The 14,229-nt window shown below is 45.2% G+C and overlaps 1 long non-coding RNA gene across 1 annotated transcript; it reads right to left on the bottom strand.

Annotated features, from left to right (window-relative positions):
* Window positions 1-398: 398 nt before the first annotated feature.
* Window positions 399-7,654, bottom strand: LOC125153319 (uncharacterized). Its single transcript, XR_007147458.1, has 4 exons — window positions 7,593-7,654; window positions 4,092-4,333; window positions 3,708-3,933; window positions 399-1,674 (listed from the first exon to the last, which is right to left on the bottom strand). It is a non-coding gene; the product is annotated as an uncharacterized LOC125153319 (long non-coding RNA).
* Window positions 7,655-14,229: the final 6,575 nt, after the last annotated feature.

The following is a 14,229-nucleotide window of genomic DNA, read 5'->3' on the forward strand; positions in this document are numbered from 1 at the left end:
GGAGACAGGGAAGGCTCCGAGATCTCTGAGATAAGGAGGAAGCTTCTAATGTTTGCTTTAGAGGAAGTTCAGTAAAAAGACAGCTGCCTCCCAATGGCTCCAGGAGGCCCACAAAAATGCCACAAAAACACCTGTGGTTCAGGAATGGCTGACGTAAAAAAATACATAGATTCCTTCAAAAAAAAAAAAACAACAACAAAAGAGCCTATAAACAGCTAATCTGTATTTTGGAAATTGTTTCCCATGAATTTTAACTGGACTTCACCAACAGCAACTGAGCTCATGCGTAGGCGCGTGCCCACACTATAAAAGCATCACGGTGGAAAAACAAACACCATTAACTGGAAGAAAATTCTTTTAATATTAAACGATCCTCAAAATAATGCCCCGACCATGAATGCCATGTACAGTGGTGATTTATAAACATCTCAAAAAAAAAAAAAAAAAAAAAAAAAAAAAAAGAGGGCCGAAAGACGCGGCAAGGTCATTTCTGTGGAGAATGTAGGAGAGATTGGCAGACTCCGCCTCTATTTTAGAAGGAACAGAGGTTCTGGGTTGAGAGAAGGAGAGAGTCTGGCCCCAGAGTTGGGGACCCCATACCGCGTGGGAACTGGCCAGGAGAAGAGAGGCTGTAGTCAGAACCCCCAGCTGGGCCTCCCGACACCCTCTTAAAGCAAACCTTGGGGGTAGCGTCCAGATGGTGACTCTGCCCCTGTTCTAACTCGCCTCCAACTCTGGGACTTTGGGAGCCAAGTTCCTTTTCGAGGAGTCTCCCAGTTTATGTGCAAGCTCTGGGTAACAGGAGAAGTGCACAGGGCTTTGGGGCTGGGAAGCAGGGGCCATACTCTTAAAGGCAGTATCTCTATTTCTTTGCTTTAAGCACGGAATCTGTCATTTTAATTGTCTCCATAGCAACTCTACCCTCATAAACATAATTTCTCTGCTGGAAAAGCTGGGTCACAAATGAGAAAGACCTGATTCAAACACTAACCTCTTCATCCTGAAAACAGATTCATCATGGCTCAGGGTTAGCAGGAATGTCAAGGGTATCTAGTTCAACCTGCACCTGCTGCTTGAATCTCCCTGATGACATCCTGTTAGACACTTTCGTCTTACACGCCCACAGGGGAGGGGAACTCATTACCTCCTCACATCCGAGAGAGTCGGTAACTTTTCTTCCCGCGGAGTTAAAATCCAGCTCTAAAAATCCTTCATCCAGTGGTCTACACTGTGGGGTCTCCATGACAACAGGCTGTCACATCTCCCTGGAGTCCCCCTCTGTGTTTCTTCAACTATTCCTCACATGTGTTTTTCTAGGTCCCTTTCCTGTGAGCTCATGGCCCTACCCCCTACTCACCCCACCCCACTCCACCCTGCCTTAGCTGAGAACCCCAGAACCGCGATGAGTATCCACAATTCAGATGTTCAAGGCAATCTACCGAATAGATTGCATTAATCAGGACTCCTGTGACCACAACCCAGCTCAAAAGAGCCCATGCCAAATTAGGGAGTTGACTGGTTCACACCACTGAAAAGTCCCACAGTGGGTCTCAGGCATGGCTTGATCCGTGGGCGCACTAGTGTCTCAGGGCTCAGGCTCATTACCTCATCTATCCCCTCGGCTTCCTTCTGCGGGAGACCAGAGTGGCAAGATGGCCGCCAGCAGCTCTGCGCCTGGCGGAGGAGAGGGCTCCCATCACTGATGGTTTGGGCCACAGTTCTAGGTCTGACTGTCACTGGCCTCAATTGGATCACGTGCCCATCCCCCATTGTCCTAATGGAGGCCACGAGTATTGTGGAGCTCTGACTGGATGGACCTGAGCCAAACCCCCCACCCCTGGAGCTGGTATGGGAGCCAACTTCTCCCCAGACTCATGAACTGAGAATGGGATTTGCCAAAGGAAAAGAGGAGACCGGTTACCAGAAGGAGGGGGAATGGAAGCTGGGGGCGTGAATGTCCCTTACACCATCTGAAGACATGTAGTCCCTGTTCTGGGATCACTGATGGGGACAAAGAAAAGATCCTTGAGGAGGTAAAGGAGGGCTGTGGTGGGTTATCCCTGCAGGTCAGCATGTCCTTTGTAAGCACAGAAACAGTCAGCTTTCTCCCCCGGGGCTTTGGATAAAAGCTTTTCCTCACAAGTACCCCAGCTTTAGCTCCACCATTCACAGCTTTCAGGTTGTTGCCACATTGTTCAGAAGGAAAGTTGATTTTTGCACTTAAATTAGGTTGCTTAAAAAAAAAAAACAATAACACTAACTCCTCTTCCTTTTCCCACCCACTCCTCACTTTGTTCAAAGATGGGACCCACTAGAGACTTCGGGTGCTAAATGTGTATCACGAGGATAAGAAAGGAGTCCAAGTGGCAACATCAACAGCCCCTAAAGAGTGCTGTTTCGAGAAGGTGGATGGTGCTGGGGCTCCAGGTAGGGCTCTGATATGAAGCAAAAAGATCTTAGGGCGCTTGGGTGGCTCAGTCGGTTGAGCATCCGACTCATGATTTTGGCTCAGGTCATGATCTCACGGTTCTGTGCTCTGAGTGTGGAGCCTACTTGGGATTCTCTACCTCTACCCCTCTACCTCTCTCTCTCTCTCTCTCAAATTAAAAAAATATATATCTCCGAAAGTCATAAAAGTGAAACCCTATTGGACTGCCTTCTGCGCCCCCCGTCCCCCGCCCCGCCCCAGGAACAACAGTCTTGGGGACAGGAATAAACAACAATGTGATTGGCCAGTCACCAACGACCGAAGCCCAGAGTCAGATGAACAGCACGCCAAGCTCGTGTGACTCTCACGTTTTGACTAAAATACTAGAAGACCACAAACACAGTACAGGCGATCTGTTTCAGTTAACACAGTGACAAAACATCCCAAGTATACACCACCCTCTCTCAAGGTTGACGGAAACAAATACCCCGGTAGGAAAAAAAAAAAAAAAAAAGTAGACTTAACCAGCCACTTCGTAAATGAATAAAAACAGATGAAGATTCAACCTTCATGCCAATCAAGGGATTTAAAACAACAGGATGTAATATTTGGGGCCTATCTAAAAGCTAAAAGTATTTAAAGTGATGATGCCGAGGGTTGGTGGAAATGCGGGCATATGTTCTCGTGTATTCTGCTCAGGAGAGTAGGAAGTGGCCCACCTTTTTCGGAGGGCGTTTCGGCAGTTTCTACACAAAGCTTCAGAAGTGGGCATGCCTGGTGACTGGGCAAGTCCACATTTAGGAATCATCCAGACACAATTACCATACATATTTATAAAGCTTTACATATAAGAACAATTACTGAAGCCTTACTTGCAGCAGCAAATTATTAACAAAATTAAATTTCCAAAAATAAGATATTGGCTAAAAGAGCCATGAAAACCCCATTTCGGAAGAATCCGGTGACACAGGAAATGTTTATAATATACCAGAAATTAATAAGCAAATTGTGTGTGTGTGTGTATGTATGTGTGTGTGTGTGTGTATTTGGAAGAAAGATTAGAAGGATAATGTCCAGGATATTAACTATGGTTATCTCTAGGTTTGGGATGATGGGTGATTTTTGTGTGTGTATTTTTTATATTTTCTATCGTAAAAAAATAATGCTGACAATGGCTATTATTTACTGAGGACTTATGGCATGCCAGGCATTGGCAGAAACCTCTCATAGGCTAATGTACCACGTCTACCACCTTGTGAGAAAGATATTAAAACTGTACCCGCTTTACAGATGAACAAACTGAGAGGATGTGCCCACTCAAAGTTCACGCCCCGCATACACAGGAGCCCGGCGTTCCCTGCCAAAAGGGCCCTGCTGTGGGTGAGCCTACAGAGCAGGACCAGTGAGGAAAGTGGGAGAGAGCTCTCCCTATGGTCCAGGTCCCTTTTTGTGAGTAATGCCCATCTGGTGTGTATTCTGAACCTTCTTTCTCTGCCCGTCTTTACCTGTCAAGAAAGAAGCAGAGCACAATGAAGGGAGCACCCCGTAGAATTCCAGCCCTACGTTGGCTGTGTGACCTTGGGCAAGTTACTCCCCCTCCCTGAACCTCAGAGTTCCTAGCTGGGGTTAAACCTGCTGTCCGATGCTCAATGACACTACTCACCAAAGAGGATCTCTAGAAAATACTCAGGGGGATTGGTAGGAACTGGAATAAGCCAATTCTCTTTCTTCAGGCCCCAAACCCTTGGAGCCTAGTGAGAAACAAATTCTGAAATCCAGGCACCCATCTGCTCATTCCTACAACGAACTCCTGTGTGCCCCTTTGTCGCACGTACGTTCTTCAAGCCTCCACAAGGGCTGTACTGACTGGGTGGGTATTAGACGAGTTGCTGTTGACCTTCTGATCTGGGGAAAGAGGTACGTGTTTATGTAGCTTCATCAGCCACGAGATGAGAAAAATCAAAGACAACGAAGGTTTTCCCGGTGTCCGTTTTGAACCTTCCTGGTGAGTTTAGTTTCAGAATCAGCTCTTGGTTAATATGCCTTCATGCACCGACCTGCTGAGCACAAGTGAGGTCTGTGGGGAGCACCCAGAGTCGGTTGGCGTCCACAACCCATGCATGGATTCAGCGGAGTCCTGACCCACCCCTCGGCCGCATGCACACTGGCCTTCTTTAGGCTGCAGGGACATACCAGTCTTATTCCCACCCTCTGACCCTTGTCACTTCTGTCCCTTCTTCCTGGAATGCTCTTCTCCCAGAACTGGGCATGGCTGGGTTCTTCTGGAATTGACATTCTAGTATCCACAAAAAGCCAGGGAGACCTGGGGTGTCTCCACTGAAGATCCCCAGCACCTGAAACACCACGTGGCACATAGCAGGCCCCCAGTAAAATTTTGAGACGGGAATAATTCTTCCAGGAGACCTCCCCAAGGTCTACCTGGAGGAGGAGGCATGTGAGGTGGGCCTAGAACACTTAAGCAGGCCGCTGGGCCCCCCCTTCCTCTGGACACACCCTCCCTCCCTCCCTTTTTTCCATCTGGACACACACTCTTTCCTGGGATGACCTCATCCATGTGTATACTGGATTTCAGCTAGTATCTTTGCCCCACAATGCCATTTCACTCTTCTCCCCCCTCCCCTCCCCCCTCCCCCCCCCCCCCCCCCCGCTTTTGTCCATTCTCAGCTGTCCTATTTCTGGTGCTTAATTACAGTCCTGCTATGCAGACAATGACGATGCCATCATTCTCAAAAGATGATTGTGTCTGCTCGTTCTTTTGTCCAGAACAGAAAGACAGCAAGACCGTCCAGGTCACAGAAACGAGTGCCGTCTTAGTTAGCCACCATTTCGGAAAGCACTCGGAGGACACTGTCCCCAGGCTCTCCCAAATGGCACACGTAGCTTCTGATCTACTACTCCGGGCGGGATGTCTTATTAAATTAATTACAATTTTAAGATCTGAACCCCCTTCCCCCCGCTTTTTTTTTTTTTTAGAAGCTTTTAAAACAGGTTCCGTTTTGTTTTGTTTCTGGTTTCAACGTCAGGAACTGGAGTTTTTCCAGGCAGGAGCAAATTTAGACACTAAATAGTTTGGGTGGGAAACGTGCTCTCGCGTTCGGGTCCTGTTTAGGTTTTGGCAAACAGAGCCATTGCCTTCACAGGACACGACAGGCAAAGGGCCAGAAGCTCAAACTTTTCAAGGCCCTTCAAAAATGTTTGAGACCTAGGGGTAAAAAAGTCACTGTTAGAAGCAAAACCAGAAAATTCTTTCCCATCCTGCACGGGGTGGGGGGGGGGGGGTAGAAAAAACCCCCAAACTTCCATCTACCGTGGGATGTGAGTGTGTTTTGTTTGATGTGGCCTCGGAAGGGATAACACAAGGAAGACAAATTCGGTGTGTAAGGAGTCTTTCAAGGCCTGACTGCTAAACAGGGTCACCGTTCTCCTGTTCTCTGGTCTCTCGACCTCGCCAGAAGCCACTTGAATGCTCCGGACAGAAAGCTTTTGTAGCGGTGTAGGAGAGGCTTTTATTTCTCCGCCATAAACCGAGGAGTTGAAACGTCACTGGCAAGAGGAAGATTTAAGAATTAAAATGATGAAAACTTAAAAAATCTTTCCAACAGGACGGTAATTGCAGTAATAATCCCCCTTTGTTATAGAAGCTACTGTATTATGGGTGACCTTGACTTCTATTATGTACTGTTACCTTTAGCTCAGAATCTATAACTCAGGGGACTATTAATTATCTTGCCATAAGTGCCCGCCCGAGTGGGGGACTTTCTGGAGAAGTAAATGCCACATCAATATAAAGTGGAGCTTCTCCGCTAGCCGCTTGACGGCTGTTATCAGTGATTAGGGTTCAGCAACCCACGGTCAAAGCCAAGGGATTATTCCCGCTTGGGTTCCACGCCATCTCAAACTTTTCTCATCGCTGTGACCTCTATCTGTGATTTACCCAGCATGCAAAACACAGCAGTTTACACACACCATTTAAACACCTCCTCCTTTTCACCCATCAACTGCCTCCCTGGGGTGTGCTCAGACTTTCATAAAAATAAAACACTGTTTTCAAATAATTTTTTTTCCCTTGGGGTATTTTCTTCCAGTTGATGGTGGAATTAGGTATTCCCTGTGGAATTAGGTATTCCCGTCTTCCGTCGTGTATTACCATCAGGGGACAGAATGTTAATTCAGCCTCTATCCAGCCTCATCAATGTGCTATCTGTTGGGGGCAACACGAAGAAGACCGTTTCCAAAAAAATAAGCTAGAAATCGGGTAAAAGAAGGGCATTTTGTCTGCCATCATTTTCTTAAAAGGGCGAGCCCGAGCCAATGTTCTGACTGCCCGGCATCCGTTGGAAATTTTATCCTTCGATTTCAGTCTTCGGTTACAGCCAAGGAACTATCCCGAGAAGTTCTCAGCAATCTTGACTAACTAACCCCAAAGCGAAATTTCCATTTCCCCCCCGTGATGCCCTAATTGAATTTAGGGGTCGGTTATGTTTTGCATAGGCATTCACCCCACATCAATGGCATACATTCAAAAAGAGTCTTACGGAGGGGATCAGATAAACATGGGCTGCAAATGTGCTGATTTACCCCAGCTTGTAAAACAAAACAATTTACGTACACAATTTAAACATTCTTTCTAGTTTTTCATAAACCACATCCCTTGGGTGTATAATTGACATTTCCTCGCCACCCAGAAGATAGCGAGATAGTCCGCTGGGCTCGGTTCCCCTTCTGCGGGAGGGCGGCTGGAGCCGAGCGCCCCTGGTTAGCAGCTGCAGATTCGCCGCCGTCAGATGCCGGACCCGCCGGCGACGCTAGGGGGCAGGCTGACACCAAAGATCGTGGGTGTGTCGCAGACGCCAGACGCCCCATCTGAAGAGGCGGAAGCCCCTGCAAACGGAAGCCTCGTCCGTCTCCTTTATTCAGGCTCTGTGTTTTGCCAAAGAGCAGGACCAGAGAGAGAGGGGGATGCAGGGAGCGGAGGGAAAGGGGACACGTTTCATGCTCCAAGGGCTTGGCCAGCTTGAGCCAAACTGCCAGGAACAGGGTCCTCATATAAAATAGAGAGCCACTGCCAAGGAAGAAGGGATTTTTCTACCTTGCTTCTCCAGTGATGGAGCCCCGGAGGAGAGGCTGTGGCCTGTGCAAGTACCTGAAATCAACTTCCGTGATCAAAGGAACCCGGGCACCTTTTTCCTATGTATCAGACATCAGAATAACCATCGTAAGCCGGCTGACTCTAACTGTCCATCAGTAGGGGAATAAATGAGCAGTTAACGGCTAACGAGCTAATAAAAAACCAAATCGTATAGTGGAACGTTAAAAGGGATGCATCAGATTGTCAAGTGCAAAAAGCAAGTTGCAGATTTTACGAACACCCCAAGTGACGCTATGCCTGGCGGGTGGGGTCTCTGTAGAGGGAGTAAATGTTCAGAAATGAAGGCAAGAAGGAAACAGACAACCTTCAGTCCAGTCTCTGGAGGAGGTGGAGGGGAAGGAGAGAGGGTCACGGGGCGGGGGGGGGGGGGGGGGGGGGGCGGAGAAAAGAGAGCGGTTTTATGTGCATTGTTTAATTTTTATTAAAGTAATCTGAAGCAAATATGACATTTAAAAAATATTTGTTCTTTCTGGGTTGTGGAAGGTCGTTTGCTTTTTTATTCTTTGTACTTCTTTTTGTATTTAAAGCAATGTGGGTTTGTTTGTTTGTTTGTTTTAAAGAAAAACAATTGGAAACATGAGTGGGTAAACCACAGACAGAAATTCAATTTCAACAGAGTTTAGGCCTTGGGTCCATAAGCCCCTAAATCAGACTGTGGTTCAGCAGTTGTAGAAGGCAGTCACCTTTAGAATTTTAAATTGCACCATTTGGGTGTAATTGAGTCCCTTTCTGCCCCCCTCCCCTCTCCTTTTAGTCAAATTAAACTTATTGATTAGAACCCATTAGTATGTAATGGATTGTTAATTTGACTCTTTTTACAAATCATATTTATCTGCACCAATAAAGTATTTGGATTTAATATGCATATGTCACATTTATGGTGATGTTGATTGAGGACCAAGCAATTTGAAGTGAAAGCAGACACTTTGTCCTTTACTCACACAAGGGAAAATGCACAGTTCGCTACATGAACCCTTCCAAAGGTGGGAGGCTTACATATAAGGGCAAAACAAAAATTAGGAAAAAAAAAATTAGAGGAAAGGAGAGAAATGCCCCACCCCCACTTTTTTTTTTTTTTTTCCAAAGTTGAGAGAAACTCCATAGAGTGCATGCTTTTCAGCAAATACACCAGAATTGGGGCACCCAGGGTGGTATTCGATCGATTTATCATGTGGTTGCAAAGTCTCTGCTGGGAACGAGAATCGGCTTTTTGGTGAACATCAGCTGAGCTGTGGTCTCATTTCTCCTACTGGGCAAAATAGAGCCCAAAGAAAGATCAACTCCTTGCTTCCTTTTTGGCTGGTGGAGGGCACTTAGCAGGCAGGTGCCTAAAGGCAAAACAGGAATATATTTTCTGCGTAGTTCAAACACAGTATATATTAACTGAATGCTGCGGGTGATATGGTTGCTGGGATAATTTTCTTTCTTTCTTTCTTTCTTCTTTCTTTCTTTCTTTCTTTCTTTCTTTCTTTCCTCCTTCCTTCTTTCCTTCCTTCCTTTCTCTTTTTTTGCTTAAAAAAATTCTATTTTTATATCTGCACCAGTCTTAATGCATATAGTTTTCCTGTTTTGCTTTGGTTTCTGTTTTTGTAAGCCATCCTAAACCTTTTGAGAAGCAGGCAGGGTATACACTGTAAATAAATAAAAAATAAATACATGCTTTTCCTGATCCTGGCCAAATCCCATTACAAAGAGAACCAAGGCACCATCAGAATTCCTTTGTTGCCTAGGGGTTGTCCTATCAATATTGTATAAAGCGAGCAGGTCATTGGCTAGGCCTTTGGATTCTTTCTGTTATTTCAAGGGTTTGGGGTGATATTTGTTGTAAAGAGAGCCAATCCGTAAAAATAAAATTTCTTTCTTTGCCAGGTGGTAACAAAAAAGGTTTGCACAGCCAGTGACGGGCTATGACAATATTTGGCCCATGGTCTTTGCAGACAAAGAGCTTGGCTGGTCATCATTAACGATAAGCATGATTGCTACAACTTTTTTGACAACCAGCTTCGGTAGAAACTATATGCAGCCTATTGTCAAGTCATTTTACTGAGCTCAGGAAATTTCCATTTGTCACTTAAGCGCCAGCCATGTGTCAGAAGCAAGATGCTTTGAACGCGATTTGTGATTTTTTTTTTTTTGTTACCTTCTAAAAATGCATGTTCTTTCACTAGTAGGAAACGACCTAATTTTTTAACCTTTATTTAAAAAAACCCTATTAACATCCAAGTTTTCGTGTCGAATACCGTCTTAATTTTTTTTCTCTCTAAGGAACCCAACCCCCTTCACAAGCAGTCATTATTCTAGATAAGTATATGGTGAGCCAGGATATAGAGAGGAAGCTGGAAGTTTCCCTGGACTCAGCAGAAATTTGGTGTTAGAAGCAGAAATAACCCCTTGTAAGTGCCTGGCTAATAGTTACGTAGTTCCTCCTTTTCTGCCCAGGTTCTAGGGGATAGATTTTGACAAGATGATGTCATGGCTGTGGACCGAAGTCTAAAATCCTAGCGGACGGGGAAGAGGTGACATTGTCCATTTCTGTCTGCAGGACCTAACAAAATAAGTATTTGTCCATTGCACGCTAAGTTCGGGGATGAGAAATGTCCTTAAGATCTTGACTGAGTTACTTCAGACTCTGGCATCACAGTTTCATCGTGTCCGGACTGAGGGTAATGCTATTTTGAAGATTATTGAAATGTTGGGTAGTCCTTGGGGCTGTTTGGCTGTTGAGGAAACAGAGCAACAAGGCAAAAACATTTATCAAATACATAATAATGATTTAGACGGTAAGTTTACCCCCTCGGGCGAAGACGTTATATAAACCACAAAGTATTTGGCCACTGCAACACTTAAAATATCTTAAGATGCTTAAATACCATGAGATTTATCAATATTCTTAGTAGTTATATGAATTTCACTTTGGAAGTTACCCAATATTCTATGAGGTTTGAGACTGGAGCCTGTTTTTCTTTTTTGTATTTGAATGTGTTCCATTTAGATGGATGCAGGCGTGTTAGTATGGGTGCTTAATGGCATATCATAAAGGATTTAACTTAATTCCACCATAATGAATTAATTCTCTCAGTGACACTGTTTTCATTATAGATTTAATGACATCACCTTGGCCAGGATTCAGGAATTCAGAACTCTAAGTTGCTCTGAATTATCTAAAAACGAAACTGGAAAGATGATTCTGCTTTTGTGGGTGCGTTTCCTCCAACTGTGGATCAGAGCACGTGGGGGACGCCTATTATTTTGAGTAGTCGAGTTAAAAATAAAACTCTTAACACCCGTGAGGAAATTGGATTCCGCATTCTCTTAAATTGTCTTTAGGGACATTGGTTTTACAAAACACGAAACCAGGAAAAAAGAAGAAAGCCCTCGTGTTTCTTTTCATTTGCTTATGTCATGATTATCTGTGGGAGACATAAACGGATAAATATGCGATCTCAAATCATAATTCAGAAACAAGTTTTCAGCAGCTAAAGAAAGAGAGGGGGTGGGTGTAAAAATATTTATGCTGCATTTTCGAGGACTGTGCCTGATTTCCTTTCGGATTTGTTGATTTTGTGGAATTAGAGGGATGGTGCCTCCTATTTTTACAGGCTTGTATTGTTACCCCAGGAATGCTTTGGCAGACGCAAAATTAGAAACAAATTTCGTGTGTTTCTCCAGTGCCTTTTCAGACCTTAAAGGACAGGAACAAAGTGTGGCGGTTTGTCATCGGAACTCCAGGAAGCCACAAGGAAATGGAGCTTACAAACCAAATTGCTCAAAATGGGAAAGAAATGAAAAATACACAGCAGATGCTCCCAGCCTAGGAGTGGAAGCTTCAGGAAGAAGGGACCACCAGTAATGCTAACCGGTCTTGAACAATGGCTGTTTGCACCGAGACATGAGGCACAGTCCCGTTTCCCTCTGATTCTGTTCCATAGACATCTTTCCAGGATTTGAAATTGATAATTGTAGACACAAAGATACACTTGGCCTAATTTGCCAGCCTATTGGAGTCACGGGTGATCACCCGACATGTCTACACGTGCGCAGATGGTTCCTGCCAGGTTCAATCAGATTGGAAAACGCAAAATGTGTGTATTTTTTTTTTTTTCCTTCAGACTATTGAAAGGGGCTGGTTGTCAGTGCCCTGGGTGTTGAAATGAGAAATATTATGCTGATTTTTTTAGAAGTGTTTCTTGCACTTATAGACCAACGACACCAAAAACTTAGTTATCTGGGCTAAATTCGGGGATGGGGAAAATAGAGCCAACCAGCAGAGGACTCAAGCTGGAATTAGTGAATGCTTGAGCAGGGCAGATAGTCCTGATTTCCATGTGTCAACAGAACTTCTGCTTTAATCGGTTAAGTATTTCTGTATTAACTCAGTCATTTCCAAACTTCACACAGGTATGGTTTCTCGTGTCCGAGTAGCTTTTGTATTACCATTTATCTGTTTTTCTGCTCAGACTTACTGTTTCAATCGCCTACATTTGTTTTAAGAAGAAAGTTTACATATCACTTCCATGAATGGAAAAAAAAAAAAAAAACAACTCACAAAAAAACCCAACGATGTCGCTTACCACCTGTACAGAGGAACCATTAATATAATTGTCGTTTGCCCAGGCTCCCTGAGCCTCAGGCCTTCCCTTTCTTCATTATTGAATTTTGTAGCATGCACCTATGCTCCGGAGGAATTTGGAAAATGGTTAGCTAATTAACAGCTACTATTTACTGAGTGCTTGTTGAGCACAGGCATGGAGCTAAACGTTTCGCATGTGCTCTCATATGTAAGCCTCGCGCCAAATCTAATGACACAGGTAGCCCACATTACCTCAGATGTGGAAACTGAGGCCAAGAGAAGTTAAGTGGCCCAGAGGCACACGGGTGACAACCCAATTTAGGCTGCCTACGGCCTAGGAAGTGTCTCAACGTCTATGTTTTTACCGTAAAATAAAGTGTAATTTATATTTGGTATTTTGTCGACGGAAAAATATATGCTCCCTTCTAGAAAAACACCCGCCCTTTGTATTGGTTAGTTATGGCCGCCACAAACCTGTATAGCAAGCTTGGCCAGACCTCAGCGGGTTGAAACAGCAATCATTTGTCATTGCTGGTGGGTCCTCGAGCCAGCTGGAGAGATTCCTCGTGGGCGGCTCTGCTTCAAGGGTCCCTCATCCTTTTCCTGGGACTAGTGGGCTAGCCGGGATATGATTTCCGAACGATGGCAGAGAAGTGAAAGAGCCAGACTATCTTTGCAAGCACAGGCCCACGGCCCATTTCAAGCCTCTAGTCACAGCATGGCTGGTGAACCTTCCATCGGCCAGAGCAAATCACAGGGCCGAGCCCAAAGTCGAAGGGAAGGGAAGTATACCATAACTATATGACAAAGGGCATGGGACACAGGGAGGGCCCCTGATGCAGAATCTATTCCTTCTTTTGAAGCGCAGAAGTATCTCTCTCTCTTGTTTGTGGTTACGCCTTTGTCGGTTTCTTGCTGGTCTTTTCAAATACAAGAAGTAACTCAGTCCAACCTCCACCCCTTCCCCCATCAGTTGCAAGAAATCGAGCTACAGATAGGTGGATGTTGTAGTTCCTAAGTGTCTCTACTGCAGCTCTCTTGGTCTCCAACCTGAAGAAACTCCAAGGAGAGAAAAGTCCAAGGAGAGAAAATGTCTTTTCCAGGTCAAAGCATTGAATGAGTGGTAGGGGGAGGAACAGACCCAGATTTCCTGACTCCCGCCTAGCCCGCCTCCCACTCTGCAAAATCAATGGGGTCAGAATCAGTGAGATTTTCCTGATGCTTTTTTCACGTAAACAAGGGAGTTATCGAAGTCCGCGGAGAACAAGATATCTTACTTGAGTTAAAAGAGCAGCCCGATAAAAATGTTTAAAGAAGTTACTATGGAGGTATTTTGGATTCATCCCTTCATTGTTTTATTTTTTTTTTAAGTTTATTTATTTATTTTTGAGAGAGAGGCAGAGAGCACGTGCACGGGCAAGCAGGAGAGGGGCCGAGAGAGAGGGAGACAGAGAATCCCCGGGGGGCTTCAAATCGTCAGCACGGAGCCCAAGGCGGGGCTCCAACCCACAAACCGTGAGATCGTGACCTGAGCTGAAATCAAGAGTCGGACACTAACCTGCCCGAGCCACCCAGGCGCCCCTCTTCCCTTCGCTGTAACTGAAATTAGATGTCGCCGATGAACACAGGCTTACGTTTACGCTAGCGACTTTGGAGATTGATTTTGTCCTGCTTTAGAGTGTTTTGAAAGCAAAAAAATATATTAGTGAAATCAATGTCAGTTTAGATACGCTTCACTTCCAGGCACGGAAATATTTTCATCTGGGGCCTGGATGGGGTTTCCCTCTTCTTTCCTTGATGGTATACAGTGGGTTTCACTTTGGTAAGATTCACTCCGAAGTTAGGAAAGAAAGCAGCATGGTCGTGGAGAAAGAAGCACGGAGAACTGAGCCCCTGCTTTGGCAGAGAGAGACCTTGGACCCAGAGACTGAAGACCGAGTGTATTTTCCCCAGACAAACCTGCCCTCCCCCAGGGTACGGCGCCTTGTCCCAAGTCTGGAGCAGCAGCCGGGTCATCTGCTCGCCCTGCTTTGTCAGGATCATCCTACACGTGCTCTAGCT

This window comes from Prionailurus viverrinus, chromosome E2 (genome assembly GCF_022837055.1).
Source record: "Prionailurus viverrinus isolate Anna chromosome E2, UM_Priviv_1.0, whole genome shotgun sequence".
Taxonomy (NCBI): Eukaryota; Metazoa; Chordata; class Mammalia; order Carnivora; family Felidae; genus Prionailurus; species Prionailurus viverrinus.